Here is a 17,275-nt window from a genome sequence, read left to right as displayed (position 1 = left end):
GCTGCGATGGCCGAGTGGTTAAGGCGTTGGACTTGAAATCCAATGGGGTTTGCCCTGCACAGGTTCGAATCCTGTTCGCATCGCTACTTTTTAAAGTTTGTTCAGTGTTCAAATTAATCTGAACTTGAACGAACGGACCTTGTTCGCTCCCTCAGAGAGGTGCTCCATCGCCAACGACGCTTTTAACTCGGAGCCCAATGATCTCTTGCAAAATTGCAAGACACGTGAAGGAATCTCTCCCAAGCTCCATTCTAAATTCTGCTCGTTCGTAGAACTTGACATTTATACAATTTAAGTCTATGTTTTAATCTCTCCCTGTCTCTGTCTCTTGACTTTGCCTGTTTTCTCCTGATGGACTTCTCAGGCATCGTGAACAGCGAAGAATGATGGAACCTGCAACACCAGCAGAGAAGGGTAAAGATGGAAAGACTGAGACGGTAGGAAAAGAAAAGGTGCAACCCAGCTGATGAATTCGTAATAAATGTCCACACGTTTATGTTTCTTCCCCTCACAATGAAAAAATCAGCAATTTGAGTACAGAACACTTATGGTAGAGTGTATAATATGCGGATGTTGAGACCGACAATCGAACCTTTGCCGTGGTGATGAAAGCGCCGAATCCTAAACACTAAACCCCAAGGAAACGCTGAAAATTGTTTGCTGCGAACAAGCAGAGCAACGCGGCCTTTCCTACTTGGCCTCTTTGTAATTCAGGTCATTTTCCTGCCAGACAAGCTGCTCGCACAAAACGGCATTTTCTGTTCGAAATAATATCGCGACAGAGGTGATGTTCAGGCAATGACATCACCAAGTAGGCATGTACATGAAATGGAAAGTGAGGTAAAATACGACCACAAGCTGCTGATGGACATGTTTCCATTTCCAAAATTCACGCACCGAATACAGCTCCTTGGAAAACTGCAAGGTCACGCAGGTCCATCGTGAATCGTTTGAAGCAACTGACAGTTTAAAGTGGCATCTCCTGCTGCTTCTGTGGGGAGTGAGAGAGAGGCACTGTCGGTATTTGCGTGCAGTTTGATTTTGCACAGAACTGCACAGAGAAACAGCAAATATGCCGGGGCTGTGAGAAGTTCTATATTATTGATATTTCGCCACAGGAATATCCGCGGTCAGAAGCTGAAAAGAAGGAGAGATAAGAGGCCTGAGTATAAACACAGAGCTGAATGAATCATGAAAGAGCGAAAGAAAAACGAATGTCATCAGTTCCACTTTGTCTCGTGCGCAATCTTGGGAGCTCCCCAATGGCCTGGTGGTGAGAATTCGGTCCTCTCACCGCCGCGAGGTTCGATTCCCAGTTAGGGAATTAACTTTAAGAAGAGTTATGAACTTCTTAAATTAATTACATGAAGCTAATTAAATCCTGTTCGTAGTTGAATCCCTGTTTTAATCACCATGAATCAATCGATAACTTTCTATTTCAGACTGAAGGCGATGTTGACGTGGTTACCGAGAGACAGTCAAAACTTTAATAAGATTTTCATGCTTTGAATGTGATGATTTTTTTTCATTTTATAGACTGCATCTTAAGAGTGGGATTAAAAACGCAGTGGAGTCGTTGTTAAATTTAACATTAACTGGCAATTGTCGCTGTTTATCACAGGAGCGCCCGAACTGGTTCTCCGATCAAGATGAAAGTAACGCAACGAGGAACATCTGATACAACACGAAAGGCCTCGGGCTATGACAAAAATCCCCACCGTTTTGCTTTTCCAAAATAAAGGGTGTGAAATTTATTCTCTGAACATCGGAACAGTCTGGTCTCACTCACTACAGAAATCTCCATGTCACAGCGAACCAGCTGTCCTGCTGCGAATGCGGCCTCCCTTCGGGCCTTTCGGGGGCTTGTCTGTCAAGGAGAATTGTAATTACCGTGAAGCCAATGTTCCATTCCTTTATATGATTCATGTGCCTGATTCCCGACCGCAGGGTAAATGGTGGAATATCAGCCCTGCTCAGCTGGCAATGATTCCGGTACATTTTCTTGATTCCAAAACATGCGTTGAAACCCTGGAACTTTGAGGCGATGAATCCTGAGGATAAAATAAAATAAGGGCTCGAACAATCAAACTTTCACGCTAACGGATAACACCGCCGAGAACAGGTGAAGAGATCACCTGCTAAACCAATAATTCACTGGGCTAAACTTTGAGATTGCAGCGACCAATATAACAACTGTCTACAGTCAGTGAAAAATGAATGATTAAAGCTTGTAGGAGTGAAAATCCAACCAGCCAGTCTTCACTCTTAAACCAGCAACTATGAAGAAAAACATGCCGGAGAAATACTCGATTTCAGTGAGGTGACACTGGGCCAGAGTAAAGTTCATTCAATATAATTGCCGAGTGGCTGGAGGGTGGATTTGGAACTCCTGACCGATTGCACCACGCATTTTCCAGATCTGCTTGGATCACCAATCCCTTCAGTTCATCACTAAGAGGGACAACTCGATTCTCGGTTTCTTTTTCTTGACGATTGATGACATTTTACAAATTGGAAGCGATCAATATCAAAGCCAAACACGCCACCGACATGCTCACAGATGCAAAGCGGCCACACTCTGCTTCAGTGAGATGAAAGTCAAGAGCGATTTCACGGTCGAATGCAATGGCTCACACAATTCATTCAACGAAAGTTCAGGTCGTTGAGGTGCCTTTAAAGTCCTGATTGTTTCTATTGGACTTCTTCCCAAAGCATTTGAGATTCACGTGGGACGATTTGGGGACGTTATTTTCTTTTGTGCAAAAGTTTCAACTGCAGTTCAAGATCAAAATTCCTGGGACGACAGTTGTTCACAATTTATCGGTGCTGGGACCACTGCTGTTCACAATTTATCGGTGCTGGGACCAAGGTTGTTCACAATTTATCGATGCTGGCACAACTGTTGTTCACAATATGTCAGTGATGGGACCACTGTTGTTAACACTTTATCAGTGGTGGGACCACTGTTGTTCACAATTTATCGGTGCTGGGACCACTTTTGTTCAAAATTTACATTCATGATTTGGACACGGGAATCGGAAGTACAATTTCAAAATTTAGGGACGACACCAAATTGCGAGCTGTAGTTAATACAAAGAAGAATGCGAATAATAAAGGAAGACATTAGTAAATTTGCAGAATGGGCGTGTAAATGGCAAATTAATTACAATCTTTATTGTACACTCCCTTGCCTTTTTGCCCCCCCCCCCACTAAATGCATTACCTCACACTTCTTCAGATTGAATTGCATTTGCCACTTTTCTATCCACCTGTCCGCTCTATGGATAACTTCCTGCAGTCGACAGCTTTCCTCCTCACTATCAACCACAGGAACAATTTTTGTATCATCTGCAAATTTCTTCATAATGCCCCATACATTTAAGTCCAAATCAATGATCTGCACCACGAAAAGCAGGGACCTAGTACGAAGCCGCATGGAACCCCACTCGAAACAGCCTTCCAGTCACAAAAGCACCCGTCGACCACAACCGCTTGCTTCCTGCCACTCAGCCAATTTTGGATTCAACTTGCCAATGTCCTTTGGATCCAATGGGCTTTTACATTTTTGACAAATCTGCCCTGTAGGACTTTGTCAAAAGCCTCGTTAAAATCCATGTTGACTACATCAATCGCGATACCCTCACCGATCCTCCTTGATACCTCCTCAAATAATTCAATTCAAACGACCATCCCTTAACAAATCCACGCTGACTGTCCTTGATTAATCCGTGCCTTTCTAAATGACGATTCATACTTCAGCTCGAGTTTAGGCCGACTGGCCTGTATTTACTTGATCTATCCCTTTCTCCCTTTTTCAAAAATGGTACAACGTTAGCAATCCTCAAATCCTCCTGCACGACACCTTTTGCCAGGGTGGATTGGAAAATGATGGTCAGAGCCTCCGCTATTTCCTTCCTTGCTTCTGTTAACAACCTGGGATATATTTCATCTGGGCCTGGAGATTCAGGTCGAGCGATTTGAGGACTTCTTTTTCCTCTTTGCAAACGTTTGTCCGGCAGGTCAAGATCACAAGTCTTGGTCCAAATTCGGACGACGTCCGGCTTTGAACCTCAAATCGTGAATTATACCCCGATCCCAACGAGCCCAGAAACAAGAACGTGTCCTTTCATTAACGTGTTGCAGACACATTCTCTGAGAGGTCTGTCTGTGGAATGAAAGGGCGTTTTTGAACAGTCATTCTGTTATCCGTTTCCTCCTGAAACCTGAACAAACACGAACACCACATTGTTATTTTGTCGCTTTATTGCATAAATTAGGTAAAGTAATGAGCTGCACAAGGCGCTGCTGGGAGTTGAACCCAGGATCTCCTGTTTACTAAACAGATGCTTTAACCAACTAAGCCACAGCGCCAATTGATGACAGGGTGCCCCCACCTCCTCACTAATATCTATCAGCGACACTTCACTGTTGGGGGTTCAGGCCGTTTTATCTCTGTCCATTTCGCTTGTCCGTTCACCTGTGCATCCCGACACTGACTGCATTTCTCGCTGTGTTTATCTTTGTGTATCCTTCAGTGCGTTGATAAATGGATGATTATGTGTGATTGTATTTGTGACATTAAATAAATCAGGGCTTCAGAGAATTCTCGCTCTGACATTGGAGAACTATTGAGCCGAACTTTACAGCGGAGTGTTGTTTATTGTGGTGCTGAAACTAAAAAAAAGCGTAAGAGGAGCAAAAAGGGAAAAGGAGAAAAACTTGTGAGGGAAAATGTGGACAACTCTCAAGGTTTTTACGAGTATATTAAGAGAAAGAAGGGAGGCTGAGAGTAATGTGGGCTGCTTAAAGACAGATGGAGGTGATATTGTAATTGAAAATCAGGAAATGGCAGAGTTGCTAATTTTTTACTTTGCATCGCTCGTCACAGAAATGGATGACGCTAACATACCAGAGACACGAGGAAATCTGTTAATAAATCAAGGGGATTCAGTAAAAGTAAAATAATGGCAATGGAGAAAAAGAGGAGGCGAAAGATGGACAAATCTCCAGGACCTGATGGTTTCCACCCCAGGGGATGAAATGGAACAGGTGAGGAAATTGTACACACTTTAGTCATGATCGATCAAAACTCTCTTGATTTAGGAATTGTTATTTAACGAAGCGCATCTTGATTGGAGGCTTCTGTTTGAGAAAGATCTCGAAGTGATAATTGAGAGACCGAAAATAAAGCTGTTTGGCAGGAGCGCTGATGCTGTCGGTTGTTCGCTGCTCTCGTATTGTACAATTGTTAAGCGTGCGTTACTTATTTATAGCAGTATGGGCTCCAGAAATGACCAGGTTGTGAGTTCGAGCGTCTTCTAAAACAATCAAACCTTTTTCTCTGAACATTTTGATCGGAGTTCAAGGTACAAATGGTATCTTCCATAACGCATCTTGTTAACAACCAGTCGTTTTTACAACACGCCCTTGTGGGACAAACGTATGGAGGTCAACAATCGGCTTCTTAGTTTTCCCATGTGGGCACTTGGGTTCCTCTGGCCTACCGTCTTTCAATAGCAAGTGCCAGTTTACTTGTTCAAAGGGGGAGAGGGGGCTTTTAGCGGCAGCTCATATGGCAAAGGGGCCGGTACAAGATCTTTAAATCTAAAGAACCAAACAAACAATTATTTTCTTTAAGCCGATTTTGATCGGTTGGAAGTTTCGTGTGGGGAAAATTTGGAAGAGAAATATGCTGCCTGGTTTCACTGTGTAACGGGTGAAATTATTCAGCTCACAGATGTTAATACGCTGAAAGGTCGAGAGGCCGTTTCCAGCTCCCGTGTGGGACAAGTTCAGCTTTTGAGCCGGTGGGTAAAGTGTTATTTTAATTGCTGCTAACGAATGACAAGACATTTGGCACAAACAAGAAGAATTGTAAACTCATGAGTTCACTGTTCATGTTTCTTACATCTTGTTCAACAGAAACAAGGATTCTCCTCAACACGTTGCTGAGAATTTTATCAAACGGTCCTCACCCTTGCTCGACGGCTGCAGGGTTAATTCAGAGATCTCCCATGAATATGTACGATGGGAGCTTATGTAGTATCGAGCCTGGGTAGCTCAGTCGGTAGAGTATCAGACTTTTAAAGTGGGTAGTGAGCTGAAGGTCCAGCGTTTAACTCCCTGTCCAGGCTCCAAATTTCGGAACAGCTGGCAAGCTGTGTCTTTGCAGGGGGACCTGCGATGTGTTGTCAAAGTTTCGATAGTATCTTCTTTCCCAGGGATGGGCAGTAATGCGCTGTCTGAGGCGGTTTCCGATCAGGAATTGAACTTTATTGTGTTAGTTCACTGTATTAATTTCGCAAAACTCATTCAACTCTGTAAAAAAGACGAATATTTGTTCAAATCGCCATTGATCATCCAGTAACTTTCTGTTTCCGGCTGAAAGAATTGCTTACTTTTTTTATCCGCTCATTCACCAGGCCGAATTTAGGGAGTTCAGTGGGGAAGTGAAAAAGGAAATGAGAGGCAAGGAGAATTATGACTATAGACTGACGGCCAACATAAAAGGGAACCCAAGAGACTTCGACAGGCATGCAAACAGTAAACGGGTAGTCAGAGGAGGGGTGAGGCCGATTAGGCACGATAAAGGAGATCTACTCCTGGAGGCAGAGGGGATGGCCTTGGTACCAAATGAGTACTTTGTATCTGTCTTTTCCAAGAAGACAGAGTCTCAGCAAAGGAAGTTATCGTTGAGATACTGGATGATAAAGAAGAGGCACTTGAACGGCTGGCTGTACTTAAAGTAGATAAGCCACCACGTCCGGATGGGATGCATGCTCGGTTGCTGAGGGAAGTAAGGGTGCAAATTGCAGAGGTACTGGCCATAATCTACCAACATCCTTAGATATGTGGGTGGTGCCAGAGGACTGGAAAGTTACAAAGATTACACCCTTGTCCAAAAAAGGGTGTACGATTAAACCCAGCAACTATAGGTCAGTCAGTTTAACCTCAGTGGTGGGGAAACGTTTCGAAACGATAACCCGGGACAGAATTAACAGCCACTTGGACGAGGGTGGATTGATTAGGGAAAGGCAGCACGGATTTGTTAAAGGCAAATTGTGGTTAACAGGCCTGTTAGAGTTTTTTGATGAGGTAACAGAGAGGATAGATGAGGGCAATTTAGTTGATGTGGTGTATGAGGACTTTCAAAAGGTGTTTGCTGAAGTGCCGCATGGTCTGCTTCTGATCAAGATTGCGGCCCATGGAATAAACGGGGCAGAAACAACATAAATGCAGAATTGACGAACAGAAGGAAACAGATTACTGGTGAACGGTTGTTTTTCGAACTGGAGAGAGTTGTACAGTGGTGTTCCCCAGGGATCAGTGCTGGGACCACTGCTTTTCTTTTATATATTAATGACTTGGACTTGAGTGCACAGAGCACAATTTCAACATTTGCAAATGAAACAAAACTTGGAAGAGTCGTAAAAAATGATAAGGATAGTGATGAACTTCAAATGATATAGACATGCTGGTGGCATGGGCGGAGACGGGTCAGATGAAATTTAACGCAAAAAAAATGCGAAGTGATACATTTCGGTCGGAAAAACGAGGAGAGGCAAAATAAACTCCAGGGCACAAATGTAAAAGCGGTAGAGGAACAAAGAGGGGTTTATGTGTACAAATCGTTGAATGTGGCAGGGCAGGTTGAGAAAGCGGTTAAAAAGCATACGGGATCCTGGGCTTTAGAAATAGATGTATAGAGTGCAAAAGTACAAAAGTATAGAAGTCAGGATGAAACTTTATAACACACTGGTTCGAACACAACTGAAATTTTGTGTGGGGTTCGGGACACCGCACTTCAGGAAAGATGTGAAGGCCTTCGAGGGGGTGCAGAAAAAAAATACTGTCATAATTCCAGGGATAAGGGACTTTACTTACGTGGATCGACCGGAGAATCTGAGGTTGTTCTCCTTGGAACAGAGACGGTTTTGTCGAGATTTGATAGAGGTATTCAAAATCATGAAGGATCTGGGCATGGAAGATGGAGAGAAACTGTTCCCATTGGCGGAAGGGTCAAGAACCAGAGGACATAGATTTAAAGTGATTGGCAAAATAACCAAAGGTGACATGAGGAAAAACTTTTTTACACAGCGAGAGGTTCGGATCTCAATGCACTGCCCGAGGGTGTGATGGAGGCCGATTCAATCATGGCCTTCAAAGGGGAGCTGGATCAGTACTTGAAAGGGAAAAAAATGCAGGGCTTCGGGGAAAGGCGGGGGAATGGTTCCAGCTGGATTGCTCTTGCAGAGATCTCGCACGGACTCGATGGCGCGAATGGCCTCTTTCCGTGCTGTAAGCTTTCTATGATTCAATTCTATGTGTAGGTTGCAATGCAAAGGGAACAGAGCGTGCCATAAATCGACACGACTCTGAGTATCCTCACAAGCAATGTATTTTAAGAGCAACTAATTCTGAAACGTCTTACTTGATATCTCAAGTCGTGCACTCGAAAGCAATTTGGTAAAGGGAGACTAATATTGGTGAATGGAAATAGTTGGTGCACAACTTGATATTGCTGTCCACCCGAATAGAAAACGAGATTGAATGGATCGAAGTGGTCTGAAAGGATGGTCGATCGGCTGTGAGACGCAACCAACTTTTACACTGGCTGCACAATTAATGTAACAGTGGCTCGTTGGTCTAGGGGTATGATTCTCGCTTAGGGAGTTTCATTGAGTGATATGCGAAAGGTCCCGGGTTCAAATCCCGGACGAGGCCGCATGTGTTTAGACAATTGGTGAAAAGTCACATCTTTTCAGTTTTGCTGTTGTTGGAACTGAATTATATCCGGAGGATGTTTGAGCTCCAGTGGACTGAATGCCGAAGTTTCGTCGACGCAATACACATGAAGCAAATAAAATGTCTCAAGATGATGAGGAAATTGAAGCTGAATTTGGATTTTTCCCAATTCAGGCGGATATTAGATGACGGGATAGAAAGCCACATATCCAAGTTTGCCGATGACACCAAGATGGGCAGCATTGTAAGCAGTGCAGATGGAAACATAAAATTACAGAGAGGCATTAATATAATAAATGAATGTGCAAAATTGTGGCAAATCGATATGAATTTCGTCAAGTGTGAGGTCATCTACTTTGGACCTAAAAGGATAAATCAGAGTACTTTCTAAATGGTGAAAAGCTCGAAACAGTGGAGGTCCAAAAAGACTTTGGGGTCCATGAACATACATCATTAAAATGTCATGGACAGGTACAAAAAATAATCAAAAAGGATAATGGAATGTTGGTCTTTATATCCAGAGGACTAGATTCAAGGGGATAAGCATTATGATACAGTTATACAAAGCTCTGGTGAGACCAGACCTGGAGTATTGCCTTCAGTTCTGGGCAACGCACCTTAGGAAGGATATATTGGCTATGAAGGGAGTGCAGCGTCGATTTACTAGAATGTTGCCTGGACTCCACAGTTAAAATTACGCGGAGAGATTACATAAACTCGGGTTTGCCTCGAATTCAGTCGATTAAGTGCTGATTTGATCGAACATTTCAAAATATTAAGGGGAACTGATGGGGTAAATAGAAAATAAAAGATTTCCGCCCGTTAGCGTGTCTAGGACTCGGGGAAGCAGCCTAAATATTAGGGTCAGGACTTTCAGGAGTGAAGTTGGGAAACACCTCTGCAAGCAAAGGGAGGTAGAAGTTTGGAACTCTCTTCCGCAAACGGCAGTTGATGCGAGCTCAATTGTTAATTTTAAAACTGAGATTGATAGATTTTTGTTAACCAAAGGCATTAACGGACATGGGGCTAAGGCGATAATATGCAGTTAGGTTACATATCAACCAGGATCTCACTGAATTGCGCATAAGGCTCGAGGGGCGAAATAGTATACTTTTGTTCTTCAGCTCCTCATTGTTACAGAATGATCCTGCATTGTATCGGGAATCGAACCAAGGTCTCCAGCGTAACAGGTAAGAATTCGACCCCAAGCACCATCAATGCGCGCGTTTGTAACAGCAGCATGTGTCCATTTGGAATCCGATCTGAATGAACATGCCGTTTACAGCTGCGGTGGCCGAGTGTTTGAAGCGTTGGACTCAAAATTCAATTGAGGTTTTCCTGCCCAGGTTTGAATTCTGATCGCAGAGCTACTGTTTAAAGATCCCTTCAGTGCTGAAATAGATTAATTGGAGTTAATTGACCGCATTTATCTCTCTCCCAGAATGAGAGATTCTCCAGCGAGGCCGGTGCTTTTAACTTGTGTCCAATCTTCTCTTGCAAGATTTCAAGACGCAAGAAGGAATCTCTCCCAATCTGTAACATAAATTCTGCTAGTTTGAAAAACCTGACATTTATACTCTTCAATTTCTTTGCATGCATCTCTCTGTCTCTCCATGTCTCCGTCTCTTGTCTCTCTGTATTGTCCACAATGGACTTCACAGGCTTCCTTGAACGGCGATGGCTGATCTAACCTGCAAAAATAGCAGAGAAGGGTTAAGAAAAAAAAGACTGAGGAAGTAGGAAAAGGAAGGGTGCAACCCAGCTGATAAATTCGTAGCTAATGTTTCCACATTCGTGGCTCTTCGTTGTCATGGTGAATGAAAGCAGCAATTTGAGTAAAGTGTACTTATGGTGGAGTGTAAACTATGACGATGCCGAGACAGACGACAATGTCGTTTCAGAGTAATTCATTCTGTAAAGTGTTACTTGATAATACTAGTCGTACATTCAAAACAAATTTGATAAAGATAGAGTAATATTGTTGATCTGAAATAATCAGTGTGGAACCTGATATTGCTCTACATCGTATATCGTACAAGAAAGCGAGTTTGGATGGCCATGGTGTTCTGAAATGATGGCGGATCGGCTGCGTGGCAGCGAAATTTTACAGTGGCTGCACGGCTCTGTTACCAGTTGGACTTTGGATCTGATTCTCGCTCAGGGAGTTTCACTGTTTCAAATCCCGGTATGAGCCCACTTGCGTCCCCATTTTTCGCCAAAAACCACCAATTGGCTTCTCACATCTTTGAAGCAAGTGCAGAAGGTAGGTTTGACTTATCTCCAGCCGAGCATGTTTGAACACCAGACGAGAGAATGCAGAGAGTTTGTCCACGAAAGACACGTAGACGAAATGAAGATAATCTTTCAAGAAGTTGTACAGATTGAAGCCGGCACATGAATTTATCCCAATTCAGGCGATCTCATGGGTACAGATACAAAAGGTAAAGGAAGCTGCATTGGCCTGGAACCAAACCCCTGGTTTCCCGTCGGCAGGCGAGAGTTCTGCACTCAACCACCAATGCACACACGGCTGCAGGCTGCACGTGTAGCGTTGGATACAAGTCTGGAACATGCAGTCTGTCAGAGTTCCTGTGATAAGCCTGCGCAGTCTACAACCGCGTGCTACCTGTGGGTGACCAAACGAGTGGGTCAAGCATGGTCTTGAAATTCACTGAGATTCGAAATCACTTCACACAGCCACTGTAAAATGGTCAAATAAATAAGAGCTGTCGTTACCAGGCAGCGTTTACTTTTTTCAGAAATAATGTAAGAATCCAGCCCTATGTGCACGTCTAAGATTTCACGGCATGCGACGAATTTCCTTTAAGCTGCCACCTAAATTCTGCTCAATCACAGAATTGGAGATTTATACTATTTTTCTTTGCATGTATCTCTCTATCTCTGTCTGCGTTTCTTCACTTTCGCTGTTGATCCCTAATGGACTTATCAGGCTTCCTTCAACGGCCAGGTCTGCAAACCCGGGATGGGAAAAGGCTGTCGGTTCTTCGTCCAATTGTTGGATTTCAACGGGATGAGATTTGCTATGTTCCGTCTCCGTTTTCGGAAAAAATGAACCCAGATGGGATTCCCCGTCCTCGGGTCCCGTCACCTTCGGGTAATGGGAATGAACCCGATCGAGCACTCGATTTAATATCTGTATTCTCATTGTTTAACAATAAAATTATAGGGATATATTTATTTTGAGGACACATTTTAGAAATGAACACATTACAGACTTATTCGAAAACTAGAAGCACGTGGGATTAAAGGGTCGGTGGAAACATGGGCAAGTAATTGGCTAAAGGATAGGAGGCAGAGATTAGTGGTGAACGGATGTTTTTCTGACTGGAGAGAAATATGCAGTGGAATCCCCCAGGGGTCGGTATTAGGACTATTGCTTTTCTTGTTATATATAAATGACTTGGATGTGGCAATAGGGAGTACAATTTCGAAGTTTGCGGATGATACAAAACTTGGTAACGTGGTAAATAGTGAGCAAGATAATAGCAGAATTCAGGAGGACAAAGACAGACTGGTGAAATGGGCAGTCACGTGACAGATTTAACGCCGATCAGTGTGAAGTGATGCACTTTTGGAAGAAGAACATGGAGAGGCAGTATAATCTAAATGGAACAATTTATGGGGGGTTCTAAGAGCAGAGGGACCTGGGGGTTCATATTCAGAAAACAGGGCAAGTTGATAAGGTGATTTAGAAAGCGTATGGGATACTTGGCTTTGTGAATCGGAGCATTGAATATTAAAAAAGGAAATCATACTAATCCTTACAAATCAGTGGTTCGGCCTCAGCTGAAGTATATTGTACAGATCTGGGCACCACACTTTAGGATGAAAAGGCATTGAAGAGGATTCAGGACAGGTTGACCTGGATGACACCAGTGCTGAGGGACTTCAGTTCTGTGGAGAGATTGGAGAAGCTGGGATTATTCTCCTTACAGCAGAGATGGTTAACGGGAGACCTAATAGAGATATTCAAAATAATGAGGGGTTTTGAAAGAGCAAGTATGGAGAAACTGTTTCCTCTGGCAAGTGGGTCGGTAACCAGAGATCACAGATGTAAAATAATTGGCAAAAGAACAAGAGGGGAATTGAGAAGAATTTTTTTCACACAGAGGGTTGTTAAGATCAGGAACGCACTTCCTGAAAGGATGGTGGAAGCAGATTCCATTGGATCATTTAAAAGGCAATTGGACATAGTTGAAGAGGAGTAATTTGCAGTGTTATGGGGAAAAATCTGGGGTGTGGGTCTAATTTGGTCAGATCTTCGAAAAAGCTGACACTGGCACGACGGCCGAATGGCCTCCTTCTGTGCTGTAATATTCTATGATTCTCTGATTACCTTCTGAATCATTGCAATTGATGCTATTCAGTGTTGAGCAACCAAGAAAATTATAACCGTGATATTCGGCTTTTCCATTCCCTTATGAATATCGCAGATTATAATGTCCAGGCGGGGTGGGACTGAATGGAGGATAGAGTGCGGAGATTGGAATGGAAGCTCATCAGAATGAACTTGGTCTCATCAGTTTTTGTTATTTTTCCTACCAGTTGCCCGAAACAGGCGGTGAACCTTCTTCTCGAGAGAGGATCGTCATTGCAGTACAGAAGGAAAAAGGTCTCAAGAAAATCGGGTAAAACGCACACAGAATGATCCGGGACTTACAGCACACCCCTTTTAAACAGACACAGATACGGAATAATCCGGGACGAACAGTATGTCCCTTTTTAACGGACACGCACACGGAATGATCCGGTCATAAATCTTCATTGTGGTCCATAAGTTTCTCTTCCGTTGACCATAAGATTTACTCTTTTTACAATGACACCAATGTACAATCTGATACTTCGCGACCATTCAATCTCAACACCTTCCTGGAAGGAACTGTTGCTGATTTCAGCAAACAATGCAATACCCACGGTCTGCCGTTTCGAGAAGGATGGGACTTCGACCAGATCTTCTGGGTGGACTGAATGAGAGAAACAAAACTTAAACAAAATAACGACGAGGATGGGATTCGAACCCACGCGTGCATAGCAAAATGGATTAGCAGTTCATCGCCTTAACCTCTCGGCCACCTCGTCGCATGCTGAAATAAGCGAAAGCTCCTTTATTCAAAATGAAAATACTGGCTATGTTGCCAACCTGAAGCGAAAACTGTCAATGTGTTTATCCTCAGCAGGTCAGGCAGGATCTTTCGACATGGAAACAGAGTTAACGTTTCAGGTCGATGGCTATCACATGAGTATTCCAACTCACTCAACTTGCGCCTTGTCGATGGTTGAACGGCATTAGGGAATTAGAAGGTGAGTGACTTGGCTCAGAATATCCAGCCTCTGACCTGCTCTTGTAACCACAGTATGTATGTGGCTGGTCCAGTTATGTTTCTGGTAAATGATAACCACTAGTATGTTGATGGTGGGGGTTCGGCGATGTTAATACCAAATCCCCACAGAAGAGATTTACTGCAAAGATTCTTGGGATGAGGGGTATAAGTTTCATGGATAGATTGGAGAAGCTGGGGTTGTTCTGCTTGGAACAGAGACGGTTACGAGGAGATTTGATAGATGTATTCAAAATCATGAAGGATGTGGACAGAGGAGATAGAGAGAAACTGTTCCAATTGGCGGAAGGTTCAAGGAGCAGAGAACATCGATTTAAGGTGTTTGGCAAAAGAACCAAAGGTGACATGAGGAAAAACTTTTCTGCACAGCGAGTGTTTAGGATCTGGAATACACCGCCCGAGGGGGTGATGGAGGCAGATTCACTCATGGTCTTCAATAAGGAACTGGATAAGTATTTGAAACGAAAGAAAATACAGGGCCACAGGGAAAGGGTGGGGGAGTGGGTCTGTCTGGATTGAACTTGCAGAGAGCCGGCACGGACTCGATGTGCCGAATGGCCTCTTTTCGTGCTGTGACCTTTCTTTGATTCTATTCTATTTGTGGGAGGCGATGCGAAGCGACCGGAGCGTGACGTAAATCGACCTGCTCATGTACATTCCCTGATAATAAATCCTACTGTGATGCAAAGAATAAATTCATAATTATGGTACATATCTTTTATATTATACTGACAATAAGAGGTACTCGGTTCACCAGGGCGCCATTGTGCACATTGATTGATACTTCGCCGAGATCACCCCTTACAGTCCCAACACCTCCATCTAAGAAACAGTTGGGTAGCAATCCAGACTTTGCTGAATTGTGCAAAAATGTGTAAACCAGCAATGCGGAAAAGCACTTCTTATCAAAGATGGGTTTTTGGTGAGGCGGCCAAAATGGAAGGGTGCACAAATTCTGGCAGCAGTGAGATTCGAACCCACATAATTCAAAGATGGAAACCAGCATCTGAGACAGCGCAGTGACTCACACATGTGATCAGCCATTCAGATCTGATGATAAAGGTCATGGAGCTGAAAAGTTCCCTCTGGTTCTTTCACCACAGGTGCTGCCTGACCTGTTCAGCGTTTTCAGCATTTTCTGTTTTCATTTTTGTGATTTCACAATGGCTGTTTTCCTGAAAACACCCAATTTGATCCAAGGACGCAGCTCGCACTTCACTTTCCTCACGCTCTTAAAGTCTGCCGTTTCCGAACAAAATCTCCTCCGCGCCGAGCTTTCAAAGGACCTTTCGCTCACGGCCAACCTCCTGTAATCGACACCTTTTCACCATTGCCGCTCTTTTCATTTCTGCTCATTCCTTTTCAATAGTACATTTCCACAGACCTATTAAGATCAAGCGGAACATTTCCGACTTTGCTGCACCGCCCAGATTGCCAATAATGCACCTTCCAGCCGTCATTCGCAGCTATGCAGCGCCGCCCGTCTCTCCCGCACATCAACTGCTCGGGGAAAAGCGCCAATGACCATGGAAACAAAACCCAGTTCTTCAGTTAACATCCCCCGTATCACAAGATACCCATGGAAATTTCACGGAAAAGTATGCGCTGTCCTACCGAATGCCAGCCCTGCTTTCTTAGAGCTTGTCTCTGGAGCAGATCGAAATGTATCGACTGGTTTCAAGTCACAAATGAACATTGATGCGAACGGGACATGTGCCCCCGAGAAACAGCGGTCGATGTGGAGCAAACTTCAAGGCGTAAGAATGTGAAAGTGAATGTTAGAGTCGGCAAGGCCGCAGGAAAGTGTCAATGAAATGGACCATGATTGTGGAAGGAGGGAAAAGCTGGAAGAAGCGGCGGGTCTGAATTTTGGATCATCCAACAGAGACACGTGAGAGAACAAAAACAGGATACAGACAAATGTGCTGGGGCAGAAAGACAAAGAACGAAATAAGAGGAATGAAACGAGAGTGAATGAAAGAATGGGAGAGATGGAGGTGAAAGAAAGAAAGAGAGAAAGAAAGATAGAAGGGAGAGAGAAAATCAAGCGTGCAATACTCACCCCGCAAATGGGCGCTGCTCCCAATCGGCTACACTTCGCCCCACAGACCCTCATCCCATTCACACCGTCCTACAATACACTGTCAATGCTTTGCAGAGAGACAGAGAGTATAAAGGCATAAAGAAACACACACCATCCTACAATACACTGTCACTGCTGTGCAGAGAGACAGAGAGTTTATAGATACAGAGATACTTACATACTATCCTACAGTACACATTAAACATCCGTGCAGTGAGTCAGAGAGTTTACAGGTACAGAGACACTCACAGCGTCCCACAAAACACTTTAATCATGTGTAGTGAGACAGAGCGTTTAAAGATGTAGAGAAATTCACCTTTTTATTCCAAAAGTGGCACATCCCAGAAGCAAGAGAGAGCGTGGGTCAGTCTCCCTCTCCTGATAGAGCTGAGGCTGGTCAGTAGGGAGTCCCCTCCTCCCTGTATTGGCCGTGGAGGAAGTGCAGAGTAGATTTAATAGAATACCTTCAGCATGACCGAGGTTAGGCTGACTGGCCTGTAATTACTTGATCTATCCTTTTCTCCCTTTTTGTACAACAATACAACTTTAGCAGTCCTCCAATCCTTCGGCATATCACCTGTAACCAGGGAGGATTGGAAAATTATTGTCAGAGCCTCCGTTATTTCCTCCCTTGCTTCTGTTAACAGCCTGGGATATATTTCATCGGGGTCTGGAGATTCAGGTGGAGTGATCTGCGGACTTCATTTTCCTCTTTGCAAAGATTTTCACCGCAGGTCAAGATCACAAGTCCAGGTCCAAATTAGGACGACTTCCGGGTTTGAACCTCAAATCGTGAATTGTACCCTGACCCCAACGAGCCCAGAAACAAGAACGTGTCTTTAAGTTAACCCGTTACAGACACATTCTATGAGAGGTCTGACTGCACAATGAAAGGGCGTTTTTGAAGAGTCAATCTGATATCCGTTTCCTCCTCAAACCTGAACAAATACCAATTCCAAAGTGCCATTTTGTCGCTTGATTCCACAAATCAGGTAAAAATAATTAGTTACACAAGGCACTACTGGGAGTTGAACCCAGGATCTCCTGTTTACAAGACAGATGCTTTAACCGACTAAGCCACAGCGCC

At 43.8% G+C, this 17,275-nt stretch overlaps 4 non-coding genes across 4 annotated transcripts; 1 reads left to right on the top strand and 3 right to left on the bottom strand.

Moving 5' to 3' along the window:
• Positions 1 to 85, top strand: trnas-uga (transfer RNA serine (anticodon UGA)). The gene has a single exon. It is a non-coding gene; the product is annotated as a tRNA-Ser (tRNA).
• A 4,212-nt stretch (positions 86 to 4,297) lies between these two features.
• trnat-agu (transfer RNA threonine (anticodon AGU)) lies at positions 4,298 to 4,371 on the bottom strand. The gene has a single exon. It is a non-coding gene; the product is annotated as a tRNA-Thr (tRNA).
• Positions 4,372 to 13,763: 9,392 nt separating this feature from the next.
• trnas-gcu (transfer RNA serine (anticodon GCU)) lies at positions 13,764 to 13,845 on the bottom strand. Its single transcript has one exon. It is a non-coding gene; the product is annotated as a tRNA-Ser (tRNA).
• Positions 13,846 to 17,201: 3,356 nt separating this feature from the next.
• trnat-ugu (transfer RNA threonine (anticodon UGU)) lies at positions 17,202 to 17,275 on the bottom strand. Its single transcript has one exon. It is a non-coding gene; the product is annotated as a tRNA-Thr (tRNA).

This window comes from Heptranchias perlo, chromosome 20 (genome assembly GCF_035084215.1).
Source record: "Heptranchias perlo isolate sHepPer1 chromosome 20, sHepPer1.hap1, whole genome shotgun sequence".
Taxonomy (NCBI): domain Eukaryota; kingdom Metazoa; phylum Chordata; class Chondrichthyes; order Hexanchiformes; family Hexanchidae; genus Heptranchias; species Heptranchias perlo.
Note: the sequence above shows the minus strand (reverse complement) of the source record. Positions and strands in the feature narration are given on the sequence as shown.